Genomic DNA, 22,317 nt, shown 5'->3' with positions numbered 1-22,317 from the left:
TTGTCATGCCATGTTGTATTGTGGGGTCTTTACACTTGTGACATTGCTGTGAACGTTGTAAGTGCAAACATTGGCAGGTGCAGTCAGAAGAGTCAGATCTGTGCATACCCAGGGCTGTCAGGATGGCCGAGTGGTCTAAGGCGCCAGACTCAAGAGAGCTTGATCTTCAGTGCAACTGAGACTTCTGGTCTCCTCATGGAGGCGTGGGTTCATATCCCACTTCTGACAGGTTTCTTTTACACCCTTAAATCGTCCTGTTTTTTGCAGTGCATTCCCACACACCACAATCTTTGCACGGACCTGTAACATATGACGAGAAATCCACCAACGATCAGGCTGGGCCCTCAATCACAATTCCATGTATTCCTGGAAGGGACACCTCAGGCACACCTTCAGTTAAATTTGCACTCCATCACACAAACTGCCGTGCTGGTTTCTCATTAAGCAGTTGATCCCATCTTTGTTGTGAGGCTCTCCTGCCACCTTTTGGGCGGAGAAGGCACTGTCCCTGCAACAACACAGGCAGACATGTTCAACAGGGCTTCCTGGTTATGTGGGAGGAGCAGATTGTCATTGGTCCCCCCTTGCGAATTTTAATTTACATAAGGAAGACAGAGAGGTATCTGGGAGTAGGCAGTACACACGGACATTGAACTCTATCTTGTGATTTGCAGCCAATTCTAGATTGAGGCAGGAGGAAAGGAGGTGACTTGCCCAAAAATGGCCATCCTGGGAATTCAGCCACCCTGGGGCTCCCAGGTTAGTGTTTCAGTCCTGCGAGCCACTCATATAAATCTCGCCTGATCGAGCCTGATCGAGCGCTGAGTGAGCGTGTTTGAATCCAAGAATCAAATGCCTCTGTCTTAGGAGCAAGAATTGGCAGGCCCTCCCTTGCATCTGGGGTGGAAGTCTATGGGGCAAGTGTCCAGGACTTGCAGAGGAGTACAAGTGCCAGAAAGTGCCACAGTTCTCATCAGCGCCTTTTTTCTGCTCTCTGGCAGCTAGGATATCGACTGATCCCTTCCTTGCAAGAGTGAAAAAAACAACACCTTGAGAGAAAACATGACTTTTTGTGGTTCACATAGAGAGAGAGCAGCCAAATAGCCCTGCTTTGTTTCTGAAAGACGCATCAGAAATTGCTTAAAATGCCGACTGGGGAATCAGGCTCGTTGGTCTAGGGGTATGATTCTCGCTTCGGGTGCGAGAGGTCCCGGATTCAAATCCCGGACGAGCCCATGCTGTGGAATTATTTTTAGGCTGCTTATTATATAGGGCCATTTCTTCTTTTCAATGCTATAAGACGCCGTGTATGGTGAGAAAGTTCCTTTCCCTCTACGCTATTTCCCACTTTTGGCGTATAGAATTTCAGTGCCGGACTTCTTTGCAACTGCTTTTCTGGGGTGGACCATCAGTGTAGGAAAATTAAATGCAAAGTGTTTTTCTAGTGTGGTTTCAGGTATGGTTTTAAAATCGCCTTTTGGAATAAAAGGGGTCCTCGTTCCTTTCTTCCAAAGAAAGAGATCGGGTAAGGAGGGTCCAACTTTGAGCTTCATGGACATTGGCCCTTGGTCTGTGCATTCCAGCCCACTACATGCCAAGAAGATTCCTGCAAGCGTGTCTGTTTCTGTAGTGTAGTGGTTATCACGTTTGCTTTACACGCGAAAGGTCCCTGGTTCGAGACCGGGCAGAAAGAGCAGTTTTCTGTTTTTCACACAGTTTGCATTTACTCTCTCAATTTATAGGAAAGCTGAGATAATGGAAGCTGTCTATCCCTCACCAGCGTGATGTACTGTGCTCCAGGGGTATCAGTGACAGCTCAAAAAGAGAAGTGACGATAGTTTGCGCTATTCGTTTGCACGTCCTTGTGTACTGAAGGTTGGGCCTACTTCATGAAAGCAAGGCATGAGAGCAGAAATGGTTTTATTGACCTCACCGAGAGCATACACCTAGAACAAACAAAATGTCTGAAGGATAGAGGCATTTTCATTTCTTGTTCGATGACGGCCATGGAAAAGACAGCAACCATATTGCAGAAGAGAGCAGCATGTGCAGTTGCTTGCTTTGGGTGAAGCATTCACTAACTCGCTGCCAATAACCCCCGGAGCCGGTGCGAAAGGCGACTCTTGTGTGCCTCGGCTCGTTGGTCTAGGGGTATGATTCTCGATTAGGGTGCGAGAGGTCCCGGGTTCAAATCCCGGACGAGCCCTTTTTCAGAGGTAAACATACGAATCCTACTCAAAACTGACAATGCCTGACTATTTCTCATTACACTCGCCGCATTGTTGCACAAAATATTTTGAACCTCATAAGAAACATGGATCACCGTGCTTTTTCTGCCTTCATGCTTAGTCTGTGTGTGTCCCAGGTGATGCTTTCCCAAGCTGTACTTGCTGGCATTTAGGCATCAGATATTTGTCTGTCGATGCCTGCATAAGTCAATTTTTAATATGTCTAATTGCAAGTATGTTGGCTGATATCTCTGCAGTTTTCACACTTGTTCCTCGCTTTCTGAGTGGCTGCTGATACAGCAGAATAGAAGTAGAGAGAACCCTTGAGAGGAACCTTGCTCAACAGTAAAACACAGCAAGTGAGTTTCTGTAGTGTAGTGGTCATCACGTTCGCCTAACACGCGAAAGGTCCCCGGTTCGAGACCGGGCAGAAACACTGTGCATGAGCTGCTTTTATGTGCACCCTCTAAAACCTTATTATCTCAATGCAAGCTTAAGAAGAGGCGGTCCTTGAACCCAGCGAGCCATGGGAAACTTCCTTTACTTTTGCAAGACGAAACAAAGTAATCCGCATCCATCAGTGGTCGCTCTTGTGCCTAGCTTTTTTTTTGTCATGCCATGTTGTATTGTGGGGTCTTTACACTTGTGACATTGCTGCGAACGTTGTAAGTGCAAACATTGGCAGGTGCAGTCAGAAGAGTCAGATCTGTGCACACCCAGGGCTGTCAGGATGGCCGAGTGGTCTAAGGCGCCAGACTCAAGAGAGCTTGATCTTCAGTGCAACTGAGACTTCTGGTCTCCTCATGGAGGCGTGGGTTCAAATCCCACTTCTGACAGGTTTCTTTTACACCCTTAAATCGTCCTGTTTTTTGCAGTGCATTCCCACACACCACAATCTTTGCACGGACCTGTAACATATGACGAGAAATCCACCAACGATCAGGCTGGGCCCTCAATCACAATTCCATGTATTCCTGGAAGGGACACCTCAGGCACACCTTCAGTTAAATTTGCACTCCATCACACAAACTGCCGTGCTGGTTTCTCATTAAGCAGTTGATCCCATCTTTGTTGTGAGGCTCTCCTGCCACCTTTTGGGCGGAGAAGGCACTGTCCCTGCAACAACACAGGCAGACATGTTCAACAGGGCTTCCTGGTTATGTGGGAGGAGCAGATTGTCATTGGTCCCCCCTTGCGAATTTTAATTTACATAAGGAAGACAGAGAGGTATCTGGGAGTAGGCAGTACACACGGACATTGAACTCTATCTTGTGATTTGCAGCCAATTCTAGATTGAGGCAGGAGGAAAGGAGGTGACTTGCCCAAAAATGGCCATCCTGGGAATTTAGCCACCCTGGGGCTCCCAGGTTAGTGTTTCAGTCCTGCGAGCCACTCATATAAATCTCGCCTGATCGAGCCTGATCGAGCGCTGAGTGAGCGTGTTTGAATCCAAGAATCAAATGCCTCTGTCTTAGGAGCAAGAATTGGCAGGCCCTCCCTTGCATCTGGGGTGGAAGTCTATGGGGCAAGTGTCCAGGACTTGCAGAGGAGTACAAGTGCCAGAAAGTGCCACAGTTCTCATCAGCGCCTTTTTTCTGCTCTCTGGCAGCTAGGATATCGACTGATCCCTTCCTTGCAAGAGTGAAAAAAACAACACCTTGAGAGAAAACATGACTTTTTGTGGTTCACATAGAGAGAGAGCAGCCAAATAGCCCTGCTTTGTTTCTGAAAGACGCATCAGAAATTGCTTAAAATGCCAACTGGGGAATCAGGCTCGTTGGTCTAGGGGTATGATTCTCGCTTCGGGTGCGAGAGGTCCCGGATTCAAATCCCGGACGAGCCCATGCTGTGGAATTATTTTTAGGCTTCTTATTATATAGGGCCATTTCTTCTTTTCAATGCTATAAGACGCCGTGTATGGTGAGAAAGTTCCTTTCCCTCTACGCTATTTCCCACTTTTGGCGTATAGAATTTCAGTGCCGGACTTCTTTGCAACTGCTTTTCTGGGGTGGACCATCAGTGTAGGAAAATTAAATGCAAAGTGTTTTTCTAGTGTGGTTTCAGGTATGGTTTTAAAATCGCCTTTTGGAATAAAAGGGGTCCTCGTTCCTTTCTTCCAAAGAAAGAGATCGGGTAAGGAGGGTCCAACTTTGAGCTTCATGGACATTGGCCCTTGGTCTGTGCATTCCAGCCCACTACATGCCAAGAAGATTCCTGCAAGCGTGTCTGTTTCTATAGTGTAGTGGTTATCACGTTCGCTTTACACGCGAAAGGTCCCTGGTTCGAGACCGGGCAGAAAGAGCAGTTTTCTGTTTTTCACACAGTTTGCATTTACTCTCTCAATTTATAGGAAAGCTGAGATAATGGAAGCTGTCTATCCCTCACCAGCGTGACGTACTGTGCTCCAGGGGTATCAGTGACAGCTCAAAAAGAGAAGTGACGATAGTTTGCGCTATTCGTTTGCACGTCCTTGTGTACTGAAGGTTGGGCCTACTTCATGAAAGCAAGGCATGAGAGCAGAAATGGTTTTATTGACCTCACCGAGAGCATACACCTAGAACAAACAAAATGTCTGAAGGATAGAGGCATTTTAATTTCTTGTTCGATGACGGCCATGGAAAAGACAGCAACCATATTGCAGAAGAGAGCAGCATGTTCAGTTGCTTGCTTTGGGTGAAGCATTCACTAACTCGCTGCCAATAACCCCCGGAGCCGGTGCGAAAGGCGACTCTTGTGTGCCTCGGCTCGTTGGTCTAGGGGTATGATTCTCGATTAGGGTGCGAGAGGTCCCGGGTTCAAATCCCGGACGAGCCCTTTTTCAGAGGTAAACATACGAATCCTACTCAAAACTCACAATGAATGACTATTTCTCATTACACTCGCCGCATTGTTGCACAAAATATTTTGAACCTCATAAGAAACATGGATCACCGTGCTTTTTCTGCCTTCATGCTTAGTCTGTGTGTGTCCCAGGTGATGCTTTCCCAAGCTGTACTTGCTGGCATTTAGGCATCAGATATTTGTCTGTCGATGCCTGCATAAGTCAATTTTTAATACGTCTAATTGCAAGTATGTTGGCTGATATCTCTGCAGTTTTCACACTTGTTCCTCGCTTTCTGAGTGGCTGCTGATACAGCAGAATAGAAGTAGAGAGAACCCTTGAGAGGAACCTTGCTCTAACAGTAAAACACAGCAAGTGAGTTTCTGTAGTGTAGTGGTCATCACTTTCGCCTAACACGCGAAAGGTCCCCGGTTTGAGACCGGGCAGAAACACTGTGCATGAGCTGCTTTTATGTGCACCCTCTAAAACCTTATTATCTCAATGCAAGCTTAAGAAGAGGCGGTCCTTGAACCCAGCGAGCCATGGGAAACTTCCTTTACTTTTGCAAGACGAAACAAAGTAATCCGCATCCATCAGTGGTCGCTCTTGTGCCTAGCTTTTTTTTTGTCATGCCATGTTGTATTGTGGGGTCTTTACACTTGTGACATTGCTGTAAACGTTGTAAGTGCAAACATTGGCAGGTGCAGTCAGAAGAGTCAGATCTGTGCATACCCAGGGCTGTCAGGATGGCCGAGTGGTCTAAGGCGCCAGACTCAAGAGAGCTTGATCTTCAGTGCAACTGAGACTTCTGGTCTCCTCATGGAGGCGTGGGTTCAAATCCCACTTCTGACAGGTTTCTTTTACACCCTTAAATCGTCCTGTTTTTTGCAGTGCATTCCCACACACCACAATCTTTGCACGGACCTGTAACATATGACGAGAAATCCAGCAACGATCAGGCTGGGCCCTCAATCACAATTCCATGTATTCCTGGAAGGGACACCTCAGGCACACCTTCAGTTAAATTTGCACTCCATCACACAAACTGCCGTGCTGGTTTCTCATTAAGCAGTTGATCCCATCTTTATTGTGAGGCTCTCCTGCCACCTTTTGGGCGGAGAAGGCACTGTCCCTGCAACAACACAGGCAGACATGTTCAACAGGGCTTCCTGGTTATGTGGGAGGAGCAGATTGTCATTGGTCCCCCCTTGCGAATTTTAATTTACATAAGGAAGACAGAGAGGTATCTGGGAGTAGGCAGTACACACGGACATTGAACTCTATCTTGTGATTTGCAGCCAATTCTAGATTGAGGCAGGAGGAAAGGAGGTGACTTGCCCAAAAATGGCCATCCTGGGAATTCAGCCACCCTGGGGCTCCCAGGTTAGTGTTTCAGTCCTGCGAGCCACTCATATAAATCTCGCCTGATCGAGCCTGATCGAGCGCTGAGTGAGCGTGTTTGAATCCAAGAATCAAATGCCTCTGTCTTAGGAGCAAGAATTGGCAGGCCCTCCCTTGCATCTGGGGTGGAAGTCTATGGGGCAAGTGTCCAGGACTTGCAGAGGAGTACAAGTGCCAGAAAGTGCCACAGTTCTCCTCAGCGCCTTTTTTCTGCTCTCTGGCAGCTAGGATATCGACTGATCCCTTCCTTGCAAGAGTGAAAAAAACAACACCTTGAGAGAAAACATGACTTTTTGTGGTTCACATAGAGAGAGAGCAGCCAAATAGCCCTGCTTTGTTTCTGAAAGACGCATCAGAAATTGCTTAAAATGCCGACTGGGGAATCAGGCTCGTTGGTCTAGGGGTATGATTCTCGCTTCGGGTGCGAGAGGTCCCGGATTCAAATCCCGGACGAGCCCATGCTGTGGAATTATTTTTAGGCTGCTTATTATATAGGGCCATTTCTTCTTTTCAATGCTATAAGACGCCGTGTATGGTGAGAAAGTTCCTTTCCCTCTACGCTATTTCCCACTTTTGGCGTATAGAATTTCAGTGCCGGACTTCTTTGCAACTGCTTTTCTGGGGTGGACCATCAGTGTAGGAAAATTAAATGCAAAGTGTTTTTCTAGTGTGGTTTCAGGTATGGTTTTAAAATCGCCTTTTGGAATAAAAGGGGTCCTCGTTCCTTTCTTCCAAAGAAAGAGATCGGGTAAGGAGGGTCCAACTTTGAGCTTCATGGACATTGGCCCTTGGTCTGTGCATTCCAGCCCACTACATGCCAAGAAGATTCCTGCAAGCGTGTCTGTTTCTGTAGTGTAGTGGTTATCACGTTCGCTTTACACGCGAAAGGTCCCTGGTTCGAGACCGGGCAGAAAGAGCAGTTTTCTGTTTTTCACACAGTTTGCATTTACTCTCTCAATTTATAGGAAAGCTGAGATAATGGAAGCTGTCTATCCCTCACCAGCGTGATGTACTGTGCTCCAGGGGTATCAGTGACAGCTCAAAAAGAGAAGTGACGATAGTTTGCGCTATTCGTTTGCACGTCCTTGTGTACTGAAGGTTGGGCCTACTTCATGAAAGCAAGGCATGAGAGCAGAAATGGTTTTATTGACCTCACCGAGAGCATACACCTAGAACAAACAAAATGTCTGAAGGATAGAGGCATTTTCATTTCTTGTTCGATGACGGCCATGGAAAAGACAGCAACCATATTGCAGAAGAGAGCAGCATGTGCAGTTGCTTGCTTTGGGTGAAGCATTCACTAACTCGCTGCCAATAACCCCCGGAGCCGGCGCGAAAGGCGACTCTTGTGTTCCTCGGCTCGTTGGTCTAGGGGTATGATTCTCGATTAGGGTGCGAGAGGTCCCGGGTTCAAATCCCGGACGAGCCCTTTTTCAGAGGTAAACATACGAATCCTACTCAAAACTGACAATGCCTGACTATTTCTCATTACACTCGCCGCATTGTTGCACAAAATATTTTGAACCTCATAAGAAACATGGATCACCGTGCTTTTTCTGCCTTCATGCTTAGTCTGTGTGTGTCCCAGGTGATGCTTTCCCAAGCTGTACTTGCTGGCATTTAGGCATCAGATATTTGTCTGTCGATGCCTGCATAAGTCAATTTTTAATACGTCTAATTGCAAGTATGTTGGCTGATATCTCTGCAGTTTTCACACTTGTTCCTCGCTTTCTGAGTGGCTGCTGATACAGCAGAATAGAAGTAGAGAGAACCCTTGAGAGGAACCTTGCTCTAACAGTAAAACACAGCAAGTGAGTTTCTGTAGTGTAGTGGTCATCACGTTCGCCTAACATGCGAAAGGTCCCCGGTTCGAGACCGGGCAGAAACACTGTGCATGAGCTGCTTTTATGTGCACCCTCTAAAACCTTATTATCTCAATGCAAGCTTAAGAAGAGGCGGTCCTTGAACCCAGCGAGCCATGGGAAACTTCCTTTACTTTTGCAAGACGAAACAAAGTAATCCGCATCCATCAGTGGTCGCTCTTGTGCCTAGCTTTTTTTTTGTCATGCCATGTTGTATTGTGGGGTCTTTACACTTGTGACATTGCTGTGAACGTTGTAAGTGCAAACATTGGCAGGTGCAGTCAGAAGAGTCAGATCTGTGCACACCCAGGGCTGTCAGGATGGCCGAGTGGTCTAAGGCGCCAGACTCAAGAGAGCTTGATCTTCAGTGCAACTGAGACTTCTGGTCTCCTCATGGAGGCGTGGGTTCAAATCCCACTTCTGACAGGTTTCTTTTACACCCTTAAATCGTCCTGTTTTTTGCAGTGCATTCCCACACACTACAATCTTTGCACGGACCTGTAACATATGACGAGAAATCCACCAACGATCAGGCTGGGCCCTCAATCACAATTCCATGTATTCCTGGAAGGGACACCTCAGGCACACCTTCAGTTAAATTTGCACTCCATCACACAAACTGCCGTGCTGGTTTCTCATTAAGCAGTTGATCCCATCTTTGTTGTGAGGCTCTCCTGCCACCTTTTGGGCGGAGAAGGCACTGTCCCTGCAACAACACAGGCAGACATGTTCAACAGGGCTTCCTGGTTATGTGGGAGGAGCAGATTGTCATTGGTCCCCCCTTGCGAATTTTAATTTACATAAGGAAGACAGAGAGGTATCTGGGAGTAGGCAGTACACACGGACATTGAACTCTATCTTGTGATTTGCAGCCAATTCTAGATTGAGGCAGGAGGAAAGGAGGTGACTTGCCCAAAAATGGCCATCCTGGGAATTTAGCCACCCTGGGGCTCCCAGGTTAGTGTTTCAGTCCTGCGAGCCACTCATATAAATCTCGCCTGATCGAGCCTGATCGAGCGCTGAGTGAGCGTGTTTGAATCCAAGAATCAAATGCCTCTGTCTTAGGAGCAAGAATTGGCAGGCCCTCCCTTGCATCTGGGGTGGAAGTCTATGGGGCAAGTGTCCAGGACTTGCAGAGGAGTACAAGTGCCAGAAAGTGCCACAGTTCTCATCAGCGCCTTTTTTCTGCTCTCTGGCAGCTAGGATATCGACTGATCCCTTCCTTGCAAGAGTGAAAAAAACAACACCTTGAGAGAAAACATGACTTTTTGTGGTTCACATAGAGAGAGAGCAGCCAAATAGCCCTGCTTTGTTTCTGAAAGACGCATCAGAAATTGCTTAAAATGCCAACTGGGGAATCAGGCTCGTTGGTCTAGGGGTATGATTCTCGCTTCGGGTGCGAGAGGTCCCGGATTCAAATCCCGGACGAGCCCATGCTGTGGAATTATTTTTAGGCTTCTTATTATATAGGGCCATTTCTTCTTTTCAATGCTATAAGACACCGTGTATGGTGAGAAAGTTCCTTTCCCTCTACGCTATTTCCCACTTTTGGCATATAGAATTTCAGTGCCGGACTTCTTTGCAACTGCTTTTCTGGGGTGGACCATCAGTGTAGGAAAATTAAATGCAAAGTGTTTTTCTAGTGTGGTTTCAGGTATGGTTTTAAAATCGCCTTTTGGAATAAAAGGGGTCCTCGTTCCTTTCTTCCAAAGAAAGAGATCGGGTAAGGAGGGTCCAACTTTGAGCTTCATGGACATTGGCCCTTGGTCTGTGCATTCCAGCCCACTACATGCCAAGAAGATTCCTGCAAGCGTGTCTGTTTCTGTAGTGTAGTGGTTATCACGTTCGCTTTACACGCGAAAGGTCCCTGGTTCGAGACCGGGCAGAAAGAGCAGTTTTCTGTTTTTCACACAGTTTGCATTTACTCTCTCAATTTATAGGAAAGCTGAGATAATGGAAGCTGTCTATCCCTCACCAGCGTGACGTACTGTGCTCCAGGGGTATCAGTGACAGCTCAAAAAGAGAAGTGACGATAGTTTGCGCTATTCGTTTGCACGTCCTTGTGTACTGAAGGTTGGGCCTACTTCATGAAAGCAAGGCATGAGAGCAGAAATGGTTTTATTGACCTCACCGAGAGCATACACCTAGAACAAACAAAATGTCTGAAGGATAGAGGCATTTTCATTTCTTGTTCGATGACGGCCATGGAAAAGACAGCAACCATATTGCAGAAGAGAGCAGCATGTGCAGTTGCTTGCTTTGGGTGAAGCATTCACTAACTCGCTGCCAATAACCCCCGGAGCCGGTGCGAAAGGCGACTCTTGTGTGCCTCGGCTCGTTGGTCTAGGGGTATGATTCTCGATTAGGGTGCGAGAGGTCCCGGGTTCAAATCCCGGACGAGCCCTTTTTCAGAGGTAAACATACGAATCCTACTCAAAACTCACAATGCCTGACTATTTCTCATTACACTCGCCGCATTGTTGCACAAAATATTTTGAACCTCATAAGAAACATGGATCACCGTGCTTTTTCTGCCTTCATGCTTAGTCTGTGTGTGTCCCAGGTGATGCTTTCCCAAGCTGTACTTGCTGGCATTTAGGCATCAGATATTTGTCTGTCGATGCCTGCATAAGTCAATTTTTAATACGTCTAATTGCAAGTATGTTGGCTGATATCTCTGCAGTTTTCACACTTGTTCCTCGCTTTCTGAGTGGCTGCTGATACAGCAGAATAGAAGTAGAGAGAACCCTTGAGAGGAACCTTGCTCTAACAGTAAAACACAGCAAGTGAGTTTCTGTAGTGTAGTGGTCATCACGTTCACCTAACACGCGAAAGGTCCCCGGTTCGAGACCGGGCAGAAACACTGTGCATGAGCTGCTTTTATGTGCACCCTCTAAAACCTTATTATCTCAATGCAAGCTTAAGAAGAGGCGGTCCTTGAACCCAGCGAGCCATGGGAAACTTCCTTTACTTTTGCAAGACGAAACAAAGTAATCCGCATCCATCAGTGGTCTCTCTTGTGCCTAGCTTTTTTTTTGTCATGCCATGTTGTATTGTGGGGTCTTTACACTTGTGACATTGCTGTGAACGTTGTAAGTGCAAACATTGGCAGGTGCAGTCAGAAGAGTCAGATCTGTGCATACCCAGGGCTGTCAGGATGGCCGAGTGGTCTAAGGCGCCAGACTCAAGAGAGCTTGATCTTCAGTGCAACTGAGACTTCTGGTCTCCTCATGGAGGCGTGGGTTCAAATCCCACTTCTGACAGGTTTCTTTTACACCCTTAAATCGTCCTGTTTTTTGCAGTGCATTCCCACACACCACAATCTTTGCACGGACCTGTAACATATGACGAGAAATCCAGCAACGATCAGGCTGGGCCCTCAATCACAATTCCATGTATTCCTGGAAGGGACACCTCAGGCACACCTTCAGTTAAATTTGCACTCCATCACACAAACTGCCGTGCTGGTTTCTCATTAAGCAGTTGATCCCATCTTTGTTGTGAGGCTCTCCTGCCACCTTTTGGGCGGAGAAGGCACTGTCCCTGCAACAACACAGGCAGACATGTTCAACAGGGCTTCCTGGTTATGTGGGAGGAGCAGATTGTCATTGGTCCCCCCTTGCGAATTTTAATTTACATAAGGAAGACAGAGAGGTATCTGGGAGTAGGCAGTACACACGGACATTGAACTCTATCTTGTGATTTGCAGCCAATTCTAGATTGAGGCAGGAGGAAAGGAGGTGACTTGCCCAAAAATGGCCATCCTGGGAATTCAGCCACCCTGGGGCTCCCAGGTTAGTGTTTCAGTCCTGCGAGCCACTCATATAAATCTCGCCTGATCGAGCCTGATCGAGCGCTGAGTGAGCGTGTTTGAATCCAAGAATCAAATGCCTCTGTCTTAGGAGCAAGAATTGGCAGGCCCTCCCTTGCATCTGGGGTGGAAGTCTATGGGGCAAGTGTCCAGGACTTGCAGAGGAGTACAAGTGCCAGAAAGTGCCACAGTTCTCATCAGCGCCTTTTTTCTGCTCTCTGGCAGCTAGGATATCGACTGATCCCTTCCTTGCAAGAGTGAAAAAAACAACACCTTGAGAGAAAACATGACTTTTTGTGGTTCACATAGAGAGAGAGCAGCCAAATAGCCCTGCTTTGTTTCTGAAAGACGCATCAGAAATTGCTTAAAATGCCGACTGGGGAATCAGGCTCGTTGGTCTAGGGGTATGATTCTCGCTTCGGGTGCGAGAGGTCCCGGATTCAAATCCCGGACGAGCCCATGCTGTGGAATTATTTTTAGGCTGCTTATTATATAGGGCCATTTCTTCTTTTCAATGCTATAAGACGCCGTGTATGGTGAGAAAGTTCCTTTCCCTCTACGCTATTTCCCACTTTTGGCGTATAGAATTTCAGTGCCGGACTTCTTTGCAACTGCTTTTCTGGGGTGGACCATCAGTGTAGGAAAATTAAATGCAAAGTGTTTTTCTAGTGTGGTTTCAGGTATGGTTTTAAAATCGCCTTTTGGAATAAAAGGGGTCCTCGTTCCTTTCTTCCAAAGAAAGAGATCGGGTAAGGAGGGTCCAACTTTGAGCTTCATGGACATTGGCCCTTGGTCTGTGCATTCCAGCCCACTACATGCCAAGAAGATTCCTGCAAGCGTGTCTGTTTCTGTAGTGTAGTGGTTATCACGTTCGCTTTACACGCGAAAGGTCCCTGGTTCGAGACCGGGCAGAAAGAGCAGTTTTCTGTTTTTCACACAGTTTGCATTTACTCTCTCAATTTATAGGAAAGCTGAGATAATGGAAGCTGTCTATCCCTCACCAGCGTGATGTACTGTGCTCCAGGGGTATCAGTGACAGCTCAAAAAGAGAAGTGACGATAGTTTGCGCTATTCGTTTGCACGTCCTTGTGTACTGAAGGTTGGGCCTACTTCATGAAAGCAAGGCATGAGAGCAGAAATGGTTTTATTGACCTCACCGAGAGCATACACCTAGAACAAACAAAATGTCTGAAGGATAGAGGCATTTTCATTTCTTGTTCGATGACGGCCATGGAAAAGACAGCAACCATATTGCAGAAGAGAGCAGCATGTGCAGTTGCTTGCTTTGGGTGAAGCATTCACTAACTCGCTGCCAATAACCCCCGGAGCCGGCGCGAAAGGCGACTCTTGTGTTCCTCGGCTCGTTGGTCTAGGGGTATGATTCTCGATTAGGGTGCGAGAGGTCCCGGGTTCAAATCCCGGACGAGCCCTTTTTCAGAGGTAAACATACGAATCCTACTCAAAACTGACAATGCCTGACTATTTCTCATTACACTCGCCGCATTGTTGCACAAAATATTTTGAACCTCATAAGAAACATGGATCACCGTGCTTTTTCTGCCTTCATGCTTAGTCTGTGTGTGTCCCAGGTGATGCTTTCCCAAGCTGTACTTGCTGGCATTTAGGCATCAGATATTTGTCTGTCGATGCCTGCATAAGTCAATTTTTAATACGTCTAATTGCAAGTATGTTGGCTGATATCTCTGCAGTTTTCACACTTGTTCCTCGCTTTCTGAGTGGCTGCTGATACAGCAGAATAGAAGTAGAGAGAACCCTTGAGAGGAACCTTGCTCTAACAGTAAAACACAGCAAGTGAGTTTCTGTAGTGTAGTGGTCATCACGTTCGCCTAACATGCGAAAGGTCCCCGGTTCGAGACCGGGCAGAAACACTGTGCATGAGCTGCTTTTATGTGCACCCTCTAAAACCTTATTATCTCAATGCAAGCTTAAGAAGAGGCGGTCCTTGAACCCAGCGAGCCATGGGAAACTTCCTTTACTTTTGCAAGACGAAACAAAGTAATCCGCATCCATCAGTGGTCGCTCTTGTGCCTAGCTTTTTTTTTGTCATGCCATGTTGTATTGTGGGGTCTTTACACTTGTGACATTGCTGTGAACGTTGTAAGTGCAAACATTGGCAGGTGCAGTCAGAAGAGTCAGATCTGTGCACACCCAGGGCTGTCAGGATGGCCGAGTGGTCTAAGGCGCCAGACTCAAGAGAGCTTGATCTTCAGTGCAACTGAGACTTCTGGTCTCCTCATGGAGGCGTGGGTTCAAATCCCACTTCTGACAGGTTTCTTTTACACCCTTAAATCGTCCTGTTTTTTGCAGTGCATTCCCACACACTACAATCTTTGCACGGACCTGTAACATATGACGAGAAATCCACCAACGATCAGGCTGGGCCCTCAATCACAATTCCATGTATTCCTGGAAGGGACACCTCAGGCACACCTTCAGTTAAATTTGCACTCCATCACACAAACTGCCGTGCTGGTTTCTCATTAAGCAGTTGATCCCATCTTTGTTGTGAGGCTCTCCTGCCACCTTTTGGGCGGAGAAGGCACTGTCCCTGCAACAACACAGGCAGACATGTTCAACAGGGCTTCCTGGTTATGTGGGAGGAGCAGATTGTCATTGGTCCCCCCTTGCGAATTTTAATTTACATAAGGAAGACAGAGAGGTATCTGGGAGTAGGCAGTACACACGGACATTGAACTCTATCTTGTGATTTGCAGCCAATTCTAGATTGAGGCAGGAGGAAAGGAGGTGACTTGCCCAAAAATGGCCATCCTGGGAATTTAGCCACCCTGGGGCTCCCAGGTTAGTGTTTCAGTCCTGCGAGCCACTCATATAAATCTCGCCTGATCGAGCCTGATCGAGCGCTGAGTGAGCGTGTTTGAATCCAAGAATCAAATGCCTCTGTCTTAGGAGCAAGAATTGGCAGGCCCTCCCTTGCATCTGGGGTGGAAGTCTATGGGGCAAGTGTCCAGGACTTGCAGAGGAGTACAAGTGCCAGAAAGTGCCACAGTTCTCATCAGCGCCTTTTTTCTGCTCTCTGGCAGCTAGGATATCGACTGATCCCTTCCTTGCAAGAGTGAAAAAAACAACACCTTGAGAGAAAACATGACTTTTTGTGGTTCACATAGAGAGAGAGCAGCCAAATAGCCCTGCTTTGTTTCTGAAAGACGCATCAGAAATTGCTTAAAATGCCAACTGGGGAATCAGGCTCGTTGGTCTAGGGGTATGATTCTCGCTTCGGGTGCGAGAGGTCCCGGATTCAAATCCCGGACGAGCCCATGCTGTGGAATTATTTTTAGGCTTCTTATTATATAGGGCCATTTCTTCTTTTCAATGCTATAAGACACCGTGTATGGTGAGAAAGTTCCTTTCCCTCTACGCTATTTCCCACTTTTGGCATATAGAATTTCAGTGCCGGACTTCTTTGCAACTGCTTTTCTGGGGTGGACCATCAGTGTAGGAAAATTAAATGCAAAGTGTTTTTCTAGTGTGGTTTCAGGTATGGTTTTAAAATCGCCTTTTGGAATAAAAGGGGTCCTCGTTCCTTTCTTCCAAAGAAAGAGATCGGGTAAGGAGGGTCCAACTTTGAGCTTCATGGACATTGGCCCTTGGTCTGTGCATTCCAGCCCACTACATGCCAAGAAGATTCCTGCAAGCGTGTCTGTTTCTGTAGTGTAGTGGTTATCACGTTCGCTTTACACGCGAAAGGTCCCTGGTTCGAGACCGGGCAGAAAGAGCAGTTTTCTGTTTTTCACACAGTTTGCATTTACTCTCTCAATTTATAGGAAAGCTGAGATAATGGAAGCTGTCTATCCCTCACCAGCGTGACGTACTGTGCTCCAGGGGTATCAGTGACAGCTCAAAAAGAGAAGTGACGATAGTTTGCGCTATTCGTTTGCACGTCCTTGTGTACTGAAGGTTGGGCCTACTTCATGAAAGCAAGGCATGAGAGCAGAAATGGTTTTATTGACCTCACCGAGAGCATACACCTAGAACAAACAAAATGTCTGAAGGATAGAGGCATTTTCATTTCTTGTTCGATGACGGCCATGGAAAAGACAGCAACCATATTGCAGAAGAGAGCAGCATGTGCAGTTGCTTGCTTTGGGTGAAGCATTCACTAACTCGCTGCCAATAACCCCCGGAGCCGGTGCGAAAGGCGACTCTTGTGTGCCTCGGCTCGTTGGTCTAGGGGTATGATTCTCGATTAGGGTGCGAGAGGTCCCGGGTTCAAATCCCGGACGAGCCCTTTTTCAGAGGTAAACATACGAATCCTACTCAAAACTCACAATGCCTGACTATTTCTCATTACACTCGCCGCATTGTTGCACAAAATATTTTGAACCTCATAAGAAACATGGATCACCGTGCTTTTTCTGCCTTCATGCTTAGTCTGTGTGTGTCCCAGGTGATGCTTTCCCAAGCTGTACTTGCTGGCATTTAGGCATCAGATATTTGTCTGTCGATGCCTGCATAAGTCAATTTTTAATACGTCTAATTGCAAGTATGTTGGCTGATATCTCTGCAGTTTTCACACTTGTTCCTCGCTTTCTGAGTGGCTGCTGATACAGCAGAATAGAAGTAGAGAGAACCCTTGAGAGGAACCTTGCTCTAACAGTAAAACACAGCAAGTGAGTTTCTGTAGTGTAGTGGTCATCACGTTCACCTAACACGCGAAAGGTCCCCGGTTCGAGACCGGGCAGAAACACTGTGCATGAGCTGCTTTTATGTGCACCCTCTAAAACCTTATTATCTCAATGCAAGCTTAAGAAGAGGCGGTCCTTGAACCCAGCGAGCCATGGGAAACTTCCTTTACTTTTGCAAGACGAAACAAAGTAATCCGCATCCATCAGTGGTCTCTCTTGTGCCTAGCTTTTTTTTTGTCATGCCATGTTGTATTGTGGGGTCTTTACACTTGTGACATTGCTGTGAACGTTGTAAGTGCAAACATTGGCAGGTGCAGTCAGAAGAGTCAGATCTGTGCATACCCAGGGCTGTCAGGATGGCCGAGTGGTCTAAGGCGCCAGACTCAAGAGAGCTTGATCTTCAGTGCAACTGAGACTTCTGGTCTCCTCATGGAGGCGTGGGTTCAAATCCCACTTCTGACAGGTTTCTTTTACACCCTTAAATCGTCCTGTTTTTTGCAGTGCATTCCCACACACCACAATCTTTGCACGGACCTGTAACATATGACGAGAAATCCAGCAACGATCAGGCTGGGCCCTCAATCACAATTCCATGTATTCCTGGAAGGGACACCTCAGGCACACCTTCAGTTAAATTTGCACTCCATCACACAAACTGCCGTGCTGGTTTCTCATTAAGCAGTTGATCCCATCTTTGTTGTGAGGCTCTCCTGCCACCTTTTGGGCGGAGAAGGCACTGTCCCTGCAACAACACAGGCAGACATGTTCAACAGGGCTTCCTGGTTATGTGGGAGGAGCAGATTGTCATTGGTCCCCCCTTGCGAATTTTAATTTACATAAGGAAGACAGAGAGGTATCTGGGAGTAGGCAGTACACACGGACATTGAACTCTATCTTGTGATTTGCAGCCAATTCTAGATTGAGGCAGGAGGAAAGGAGGTGACTTGCCCAAAAATGGCCATCCTGGGAATTCAGCCACCCTGGGGCTCCCAGGTTAGTGTTTCAGTCCTGCGAGCCACTCATATAAATCTCGCCTGATCGAGCCTGATCGAGCGCTGAGTGAGCGTGTTTGAATCCAAGAATCAAATGCCTCTGTCTTAGGAGCAAGAATTGGCAGGCCCTCCCTTGCATCTGGGGTGGAAGTCTATGGGGCAAGTGTCCAGGACTTGCAGAGGAGTACAAGTGCCAGAAAGTGCCACAGTTCTCATCAGCGCCTTTTTTCTGCTCTCTGGCAGCTAGGATATCGACTGATCCCTTCCTTGCAAGAGTGAAAAAAACAACACCTTGAGAGAAAACATGACTTTTTGTGGTTCACATAGAGAGAGAGCAGCCAAATAGCCCTGCTTTGTTTCTGAAAGACGCATCAGAAATTGCTTAAAATGCCGACTGGGGAATCAGGCTCGTTGGTCTAGGGGTATGATTCTCGCTTCGGGTGCGAGAGGTCCCGGATTCAAATCCCGGACGAGCCCATGCTGTGGAATTATTTTTAGGCTGCTTATTATATAGGGCCATTTCTTCTTTTCAATGCTATAAGACGCCGTGTATGGTGAGAAAGTTCCTTTCCCTCTACGCTATTTCCCACTTTTGACGTATAGAATTTCAGTGCCGGACTTCTTTGCAACTGCTTTTCTGGGGTGGACCATCAGTGTAGGAAAATTAAATGCAAAGTGTTTTTCTAGTGTGGTTTCAGGTATGGTTTTAAAATCGCCTTTTGGAATAAAAGGGGTCCTCGTTCCTTTCTTCCAAAGAAAGAGATCGGGTAAGGAGGGTCCAACTTTGAGCTTCATGGACATTGGCCCTTGGTCTGTGCATTCCAGCCCACTACATGCCAAGAAGATTCCTGCAAGCGTGTCTGTTTCTGTAGTGTAGTGGTTATCACGTTCGCTTTACACGCGAAAGGTCCCTGGTTCGAGACCGGGCAGAAAGAGCAGTTTTCTGTTTTTCACACAGTTTGCATTTACTCTCTCAATTTATAGGAAAGCTGAGATAATGGAAGCTGTCTATCCCTCACCAGCGTGACGTACTGTGCTCCAGGGGTATCAGTGACAGCTCAAAAAGAGAAGTGACGATAGTTTGCGCTATTCGTTTGCACGTCCTTGTGTACTGAAGGTTGGGCCTACTTCATGAAAGCAAGGCATGAGAGCAGAAATGGTTTTATTGGCCTCACCGAGAGCATACACCTAGAACAAACAAAATGTCTGAAGGATAGAGGCATTTTCATTTCTTGTTCGATGACGGCCATGGAAAAGACAGCAACCATATTGCAGAAGAGAGCAGCATGTGCAGTTGCTTGCTTTGGGTGAAGCATTCACTAACTCGCTGCCAATAACCCCCGGAGCCGGTGCGAAAGGCGACTCTTGTGTGCCTCGGCTCGTTGGTCTAGGGGTATGATTCTCGCTTAGGGTGCGAGAGGTCCCGGGTTCAAATCCCGGACGAGCCCTTTTTCAGAGGTAAACATACGAATCCTACTCAAAACTCACAATGCCTGACTATTTCTCATTACACTCGCCGCATTGTTGCACAAAATATTTTGAACCTCATAAGAAACATGGATCACCATGCTTTTTCTGCCTTCATGCTTAGTCTGTGTGTGTCCCAGGTGATGCTTTCCCAAGCTGTACTTGCTGGCATTTAGGCATCAGATATTTGTCTGTCGATGCCTGCATAAGTCAATTTTTAATACGTCTAATTGCAAGTATGTTGGCTGATATCTCTGCAGTTTTCACACTTGCTCCTCGCTTTCTGAGTGGCTGCTGATACAGCAGAATAGAAGTAGAGAGAACCCTTGAGAGGAACCTTGCTCTAACAGTAAAACACAGCAAGTGAGTTTCTGTAGTGTAGTGGTCATCACGTTCGCCTAACACGCGAAAGGTCCCCGGTTCGAGACTGGGCAGAAACACTGTGCATGAGCTGCTTTTATGTGCACCCTCTAAAACCTTATTATCTCAATGCAAGCTTAAGAAGAGGCGGTCCTTGAACCCAGCGATCCATGGGAAACTTCCTTTACTTTTGCAAGACGAAACAAAGTAATCCGCATCCATCAGTGGTCGCTCTTGTGCCTAGCTTTTTTTTTGTCATGCCATGTTGTATTGTGGGGTCTTTACACTTGTGACATTGCTGTGAACGTTGTAAGTGCAAACATTGGCAGGTGCAGTCAGAAGAGTCAGATCTGTGCACACCCAGGGCTGTCAGGATGGCCGAGTGGTCTAAGGCGCCAGACTCAAGAGAGCTTGATCTTCAGTGCAACTGAGACTTCTGGTCGCCTCATGGAGGCGTGGGTTCTTTTACACCCTTAAATCGTCCTGTTTTTTGCAGTGCATTCCCACACACCACAATCTTTGCACGGACCTGTAACATATGACGAGAAATCCAGCAACGATCAGGCTGGGCCCTCAATCACAATTCCATGTATTCCTGGAAGGGACACCTCAGGCACACCTTCAGTTAAATTTGCACTCCATCACACAAACTGCCGTGCTGGTTTCTCATTAAGCAGTTGATCCCATCTTTGTTGTGAGGCTTTCCTGCCACCTTTTGGGCGGAGAAGGCACTGTCCCTGCAAAAACACAGGCAGACATGTTCAACAGGGCTTCCTGGTTATGTGGGAGGAGCAGATTGTCATTGGTCCCCCCTTGCGAATTTTAATTTACATAAGGAAGACAGAGAGGTATCTGGGAGTAGGCAGTACACACGGACATTGAACTCTATCTTGTGATTTGCAGCCAATTCTAGATTGAGGCAGGAGGAAAGGAGGTGACTTGCCCAAAAATGGCCATCCTGGGAATTTAGCCACCCTGGGGCTCCCAGGTTAGTGTTTCAGTCCTGCGAGCCACTCATATAAATCTCGCCTGATCGAGCCTGATCGAGCGCTGAGTGAGCGTGTTTGAATCCAAGAATCAAATGCCTCTGTCTTAGGAGCAAGAATTGGCAGGCCCTCCCTTGCATCTGGGGTGGAAGTCTATGGGGCAAGTGTCCAGGACTTGCAGAGGAGTACAAGTGCCAGAAAGTGCCACAGTTCTCATCAGCGCCTTTTTTCTGCTCTCTGGCAGCTAGGATATCGACTGATCCCTTCCTTGCAAGAGTGAAAAAAACAACACCTTGAGAGAAAACATGACTTTTTGTGGTTCACATAGAGAGAGAGCAGCCAAATAGCCCTGCTTTGTTTCTGAAAGACGCATCAGAAATTGCTTAAAATGCCAACTGGGGAATCAGGCTCGTTGGTCTAGGGGTATGATTCTCGCTTCGGGTGCGAGAGGTCCCGGATTCAAATCCCGGACGAGCCCATGCTGTGGAATTATTTTTAGGCTTCTTATTATATAGGGCCATTTCTTCTTTTCAATGCTATAAGACGCCGTGTATGGTGAGAAAGTTCCTTTCCCTCTACGCTATTTCCCACTTTTGGCGTATAGAATTTCAGTGCCGGACTTCTTTGCAACTGCTTTTCTGGGGTGGACCATCAGTGTAGGAAAATTAAATGCAAAGTGTTTTTCTAGTGTGGTTTCAGGTATGGTTTTAAAATCGCCTTTTGGAATAAAAGGGGTCCTCGTTCCTTTCTTCCAAAGAAAGAGATCGGGTAAGGAGGGTCCAACTTTGAGCTTCATGGACATTGGCCCTTGGTCTGTGCATTCCAGCCCACTACATGCCAAGAAGATTCCTGCAAGCGTGTCTGTTTCTGTAGTGTAGTGGTTATCACGTTCGCTTTACACGCGAAAGGTCCCTGGTTCGAGACCGGGCAGAAAGAGCAGTTTTCTGTTTTTCACACAGTTTGCATTTACTCTCTCAATTTATAGGAAAGCTGAGATAATGGAAGCTGTCTATCCCTCACCAGCGTGATGTACTGTGCTCCAGGGGTATCAGTGACAGCTCAAAAAGAGAAGTGACGATAGTTTGCGCTATTCGTTTGCACGTCCTTGTGTACTGAAGGTTGGGCCTACTTCATGAAAGCAAGGCATGAGAGCAGAAATGGTTTTATTGACCTCACCGAGAGCATACACCTAGAACAAACAAAATGTCTGAAGGATAGAGGCATTTTCATTTCTTGTTCGATGACGGCCATGGAAAAGACAGCAACCATATTGCAGAAGAGAGCAGCATGTGCAGTTGCTTGCTTTGGGTGAAGCATTCACTAACTCGCTGCCAATAACCCCCGGAGCCGGCGCGAAAGGCGACTCTTGTGTTCCTCGGCTCGTTGGTCTAGGGGTATGATTCTCGATTAGGGTGCGAGAGGTCCCGGGTTCAAATCCCGGACGAGCCCTTTTTCAGAGGTAAACATACGAATCCTACTCAAAACTGACAATGCCTGACTATTTCTCATTACACTCGCCGCATTGTTGCACAAAATATTTTGAACCTCATAAGAAACATGGATCACCGTGCTTTTTCTGCCTTCATGCTTAGTCTGTGTGTGTCCCAGGTGATGCTTTCCCAAGCTGTACTTGCTGGCATTTAGGCATCAGATATTTGTCTGTCGATGCCTGCATAAGTCAATTTTTAATACGTCTAATTGCAAGTATGTTGGCTGATATCTCTG

At 47.0% G+C, this 22,317-nt stretch overlaps 10 non-coding genes across 10 annotated transcripts; all 10 read left to right on the top strand.

Moving 5' to 3' along the window:
• Positions 1-2,591: 2,591 nt before the first annotated feature.
• TRNAV-AAC (transfer RNA valine (anticodon AAC)) lies at positions 2,592-2,664 on the top strand. The gene has a single exon. It is a non-coding gene; the product is annotated as a tRNA-Val (tRNA).
• A 288-nt stretch (positions 2,665-2,952) lies between these two features.
• Positions 2,953-3,064, top strand: TRNAL-CAA (transfer RNA leucine (anticodon CAA)). Its single transcript has 2 exons — positions 2,953-2,990; positions 3,019-3,064. It is a non-coding gene; the product is annotated as a tRNA-Leu (tRNA).
• A 2,725-nt stretch (positions 3,065-5,789) lies between these two features.
• On the top strand, positions 5,790-5,901 carry TRNAL-CAA (transfer RNA leucine (anticodon CAA)). The gene is made up of 2 exons: positions 5,790-5,827; positions 5,856-5,901. It is a non-coding gene; the product is annotated as a tRNA-Leu (tRNA).
• A 2,364-nt stretch (positions 5,902-8,265) lies between these two features.
• On the top strand, positions 8,266-8,338 carry TRNAV-AAC (transfer RNA valine (anticodon AAC)). The gene has a single exon. It is a non-coding gene; the product is annotated as a tRNA-Val (tRNA).
• A 288-nt stretch (positions 8,339-8,626) lies between these two features.
• On the top strand, positions 8,627-8,738 carry TRNAL-CAA (transfer RNA leucine (anticodon CAA)). The gene is made up of 2 exons: positions 8,627-8,664; positions 8,693-8,738. It is a non-coding gene; the product is annotated as a tRNA-Leu (tRNA).
• A 2,725-nt stretch (positions 8,739-11,463) lies between these two features.
• On the top strand, positions 11,464-11,575 carry TRNAL-CAA (transfer RNA leucine (anticodon CAA)). Its single transcript has 2 exons — positions 11,464-11,501; positions 11,530-11,575. It is a non-coding gene; the product is annotated as a tRNA-Leu (tRNA).
• Positions 11,576-13,939: 2,364 nt separating this feature from the next.
• Positions 13,940-14,012, top strand: TRNAV-AAC (transfer RNA valine (anticodon AAC)). The gene has a single exon. It is a non-coding gene; the product is annotated as a tRNA-Val (tRNA).
• Positions 14,013-14,300: 288 nt separating this feature from the next.
• TRNAL-CAA (transfer RNA leucine (anticodon CAA)) lies at positions 14,301-14,412 on the top strand. The gene is made up of 2 exons: positions 14,301-14,338; positions 14,367-14,412. It is a non-coding gene; the product is annotated as a tRNA-Leu (tRNA).
• Positions 14,413-17,137: 2,725 nt separating this feature from the next.
• Positions 17,138-17,249, top strand: TRNAL-CAA (transfer RNA leucine (anticodon CAA)). The gene is made up of 2 exons: positions 17,138-17,175; positions 17,204-17,249. It is a non-coding gene; the product is annotated as a tRNA-Leu (tRNA).
• Positions 17,250-19,155: 1,906 nt separating this feature from the next.
• TRNAP-AGG (transfer RNA proline (anticodon AGG)) lies at positions 19,156-19,227 on the top strand. Its single transcript has one exon. It is a non-coding gene; the product is annotated as a tRNA-Pro (tRNA).
• Positions 19,228-22,317: the final 3,090 nt, after the last annotated feature.

Source organism: Triturus cristatus, chromosome 10 (genome assembly GCF_964204655.1).
Source record: "Triturus cristatus chromosome 10, aTriCri1.1, whole genome shotgun sequence".
Taxonomy (NCBI): Eukaryota; Metazoa; Chordata; class Amphibia; order Caudata; family Salamandridae; genus Triturus; species Triturus cristatus.
Note: the sequence above shows the minus strand (reverse complement) of the source record. Positions and strands in the feature narration are given on the sequence as shown.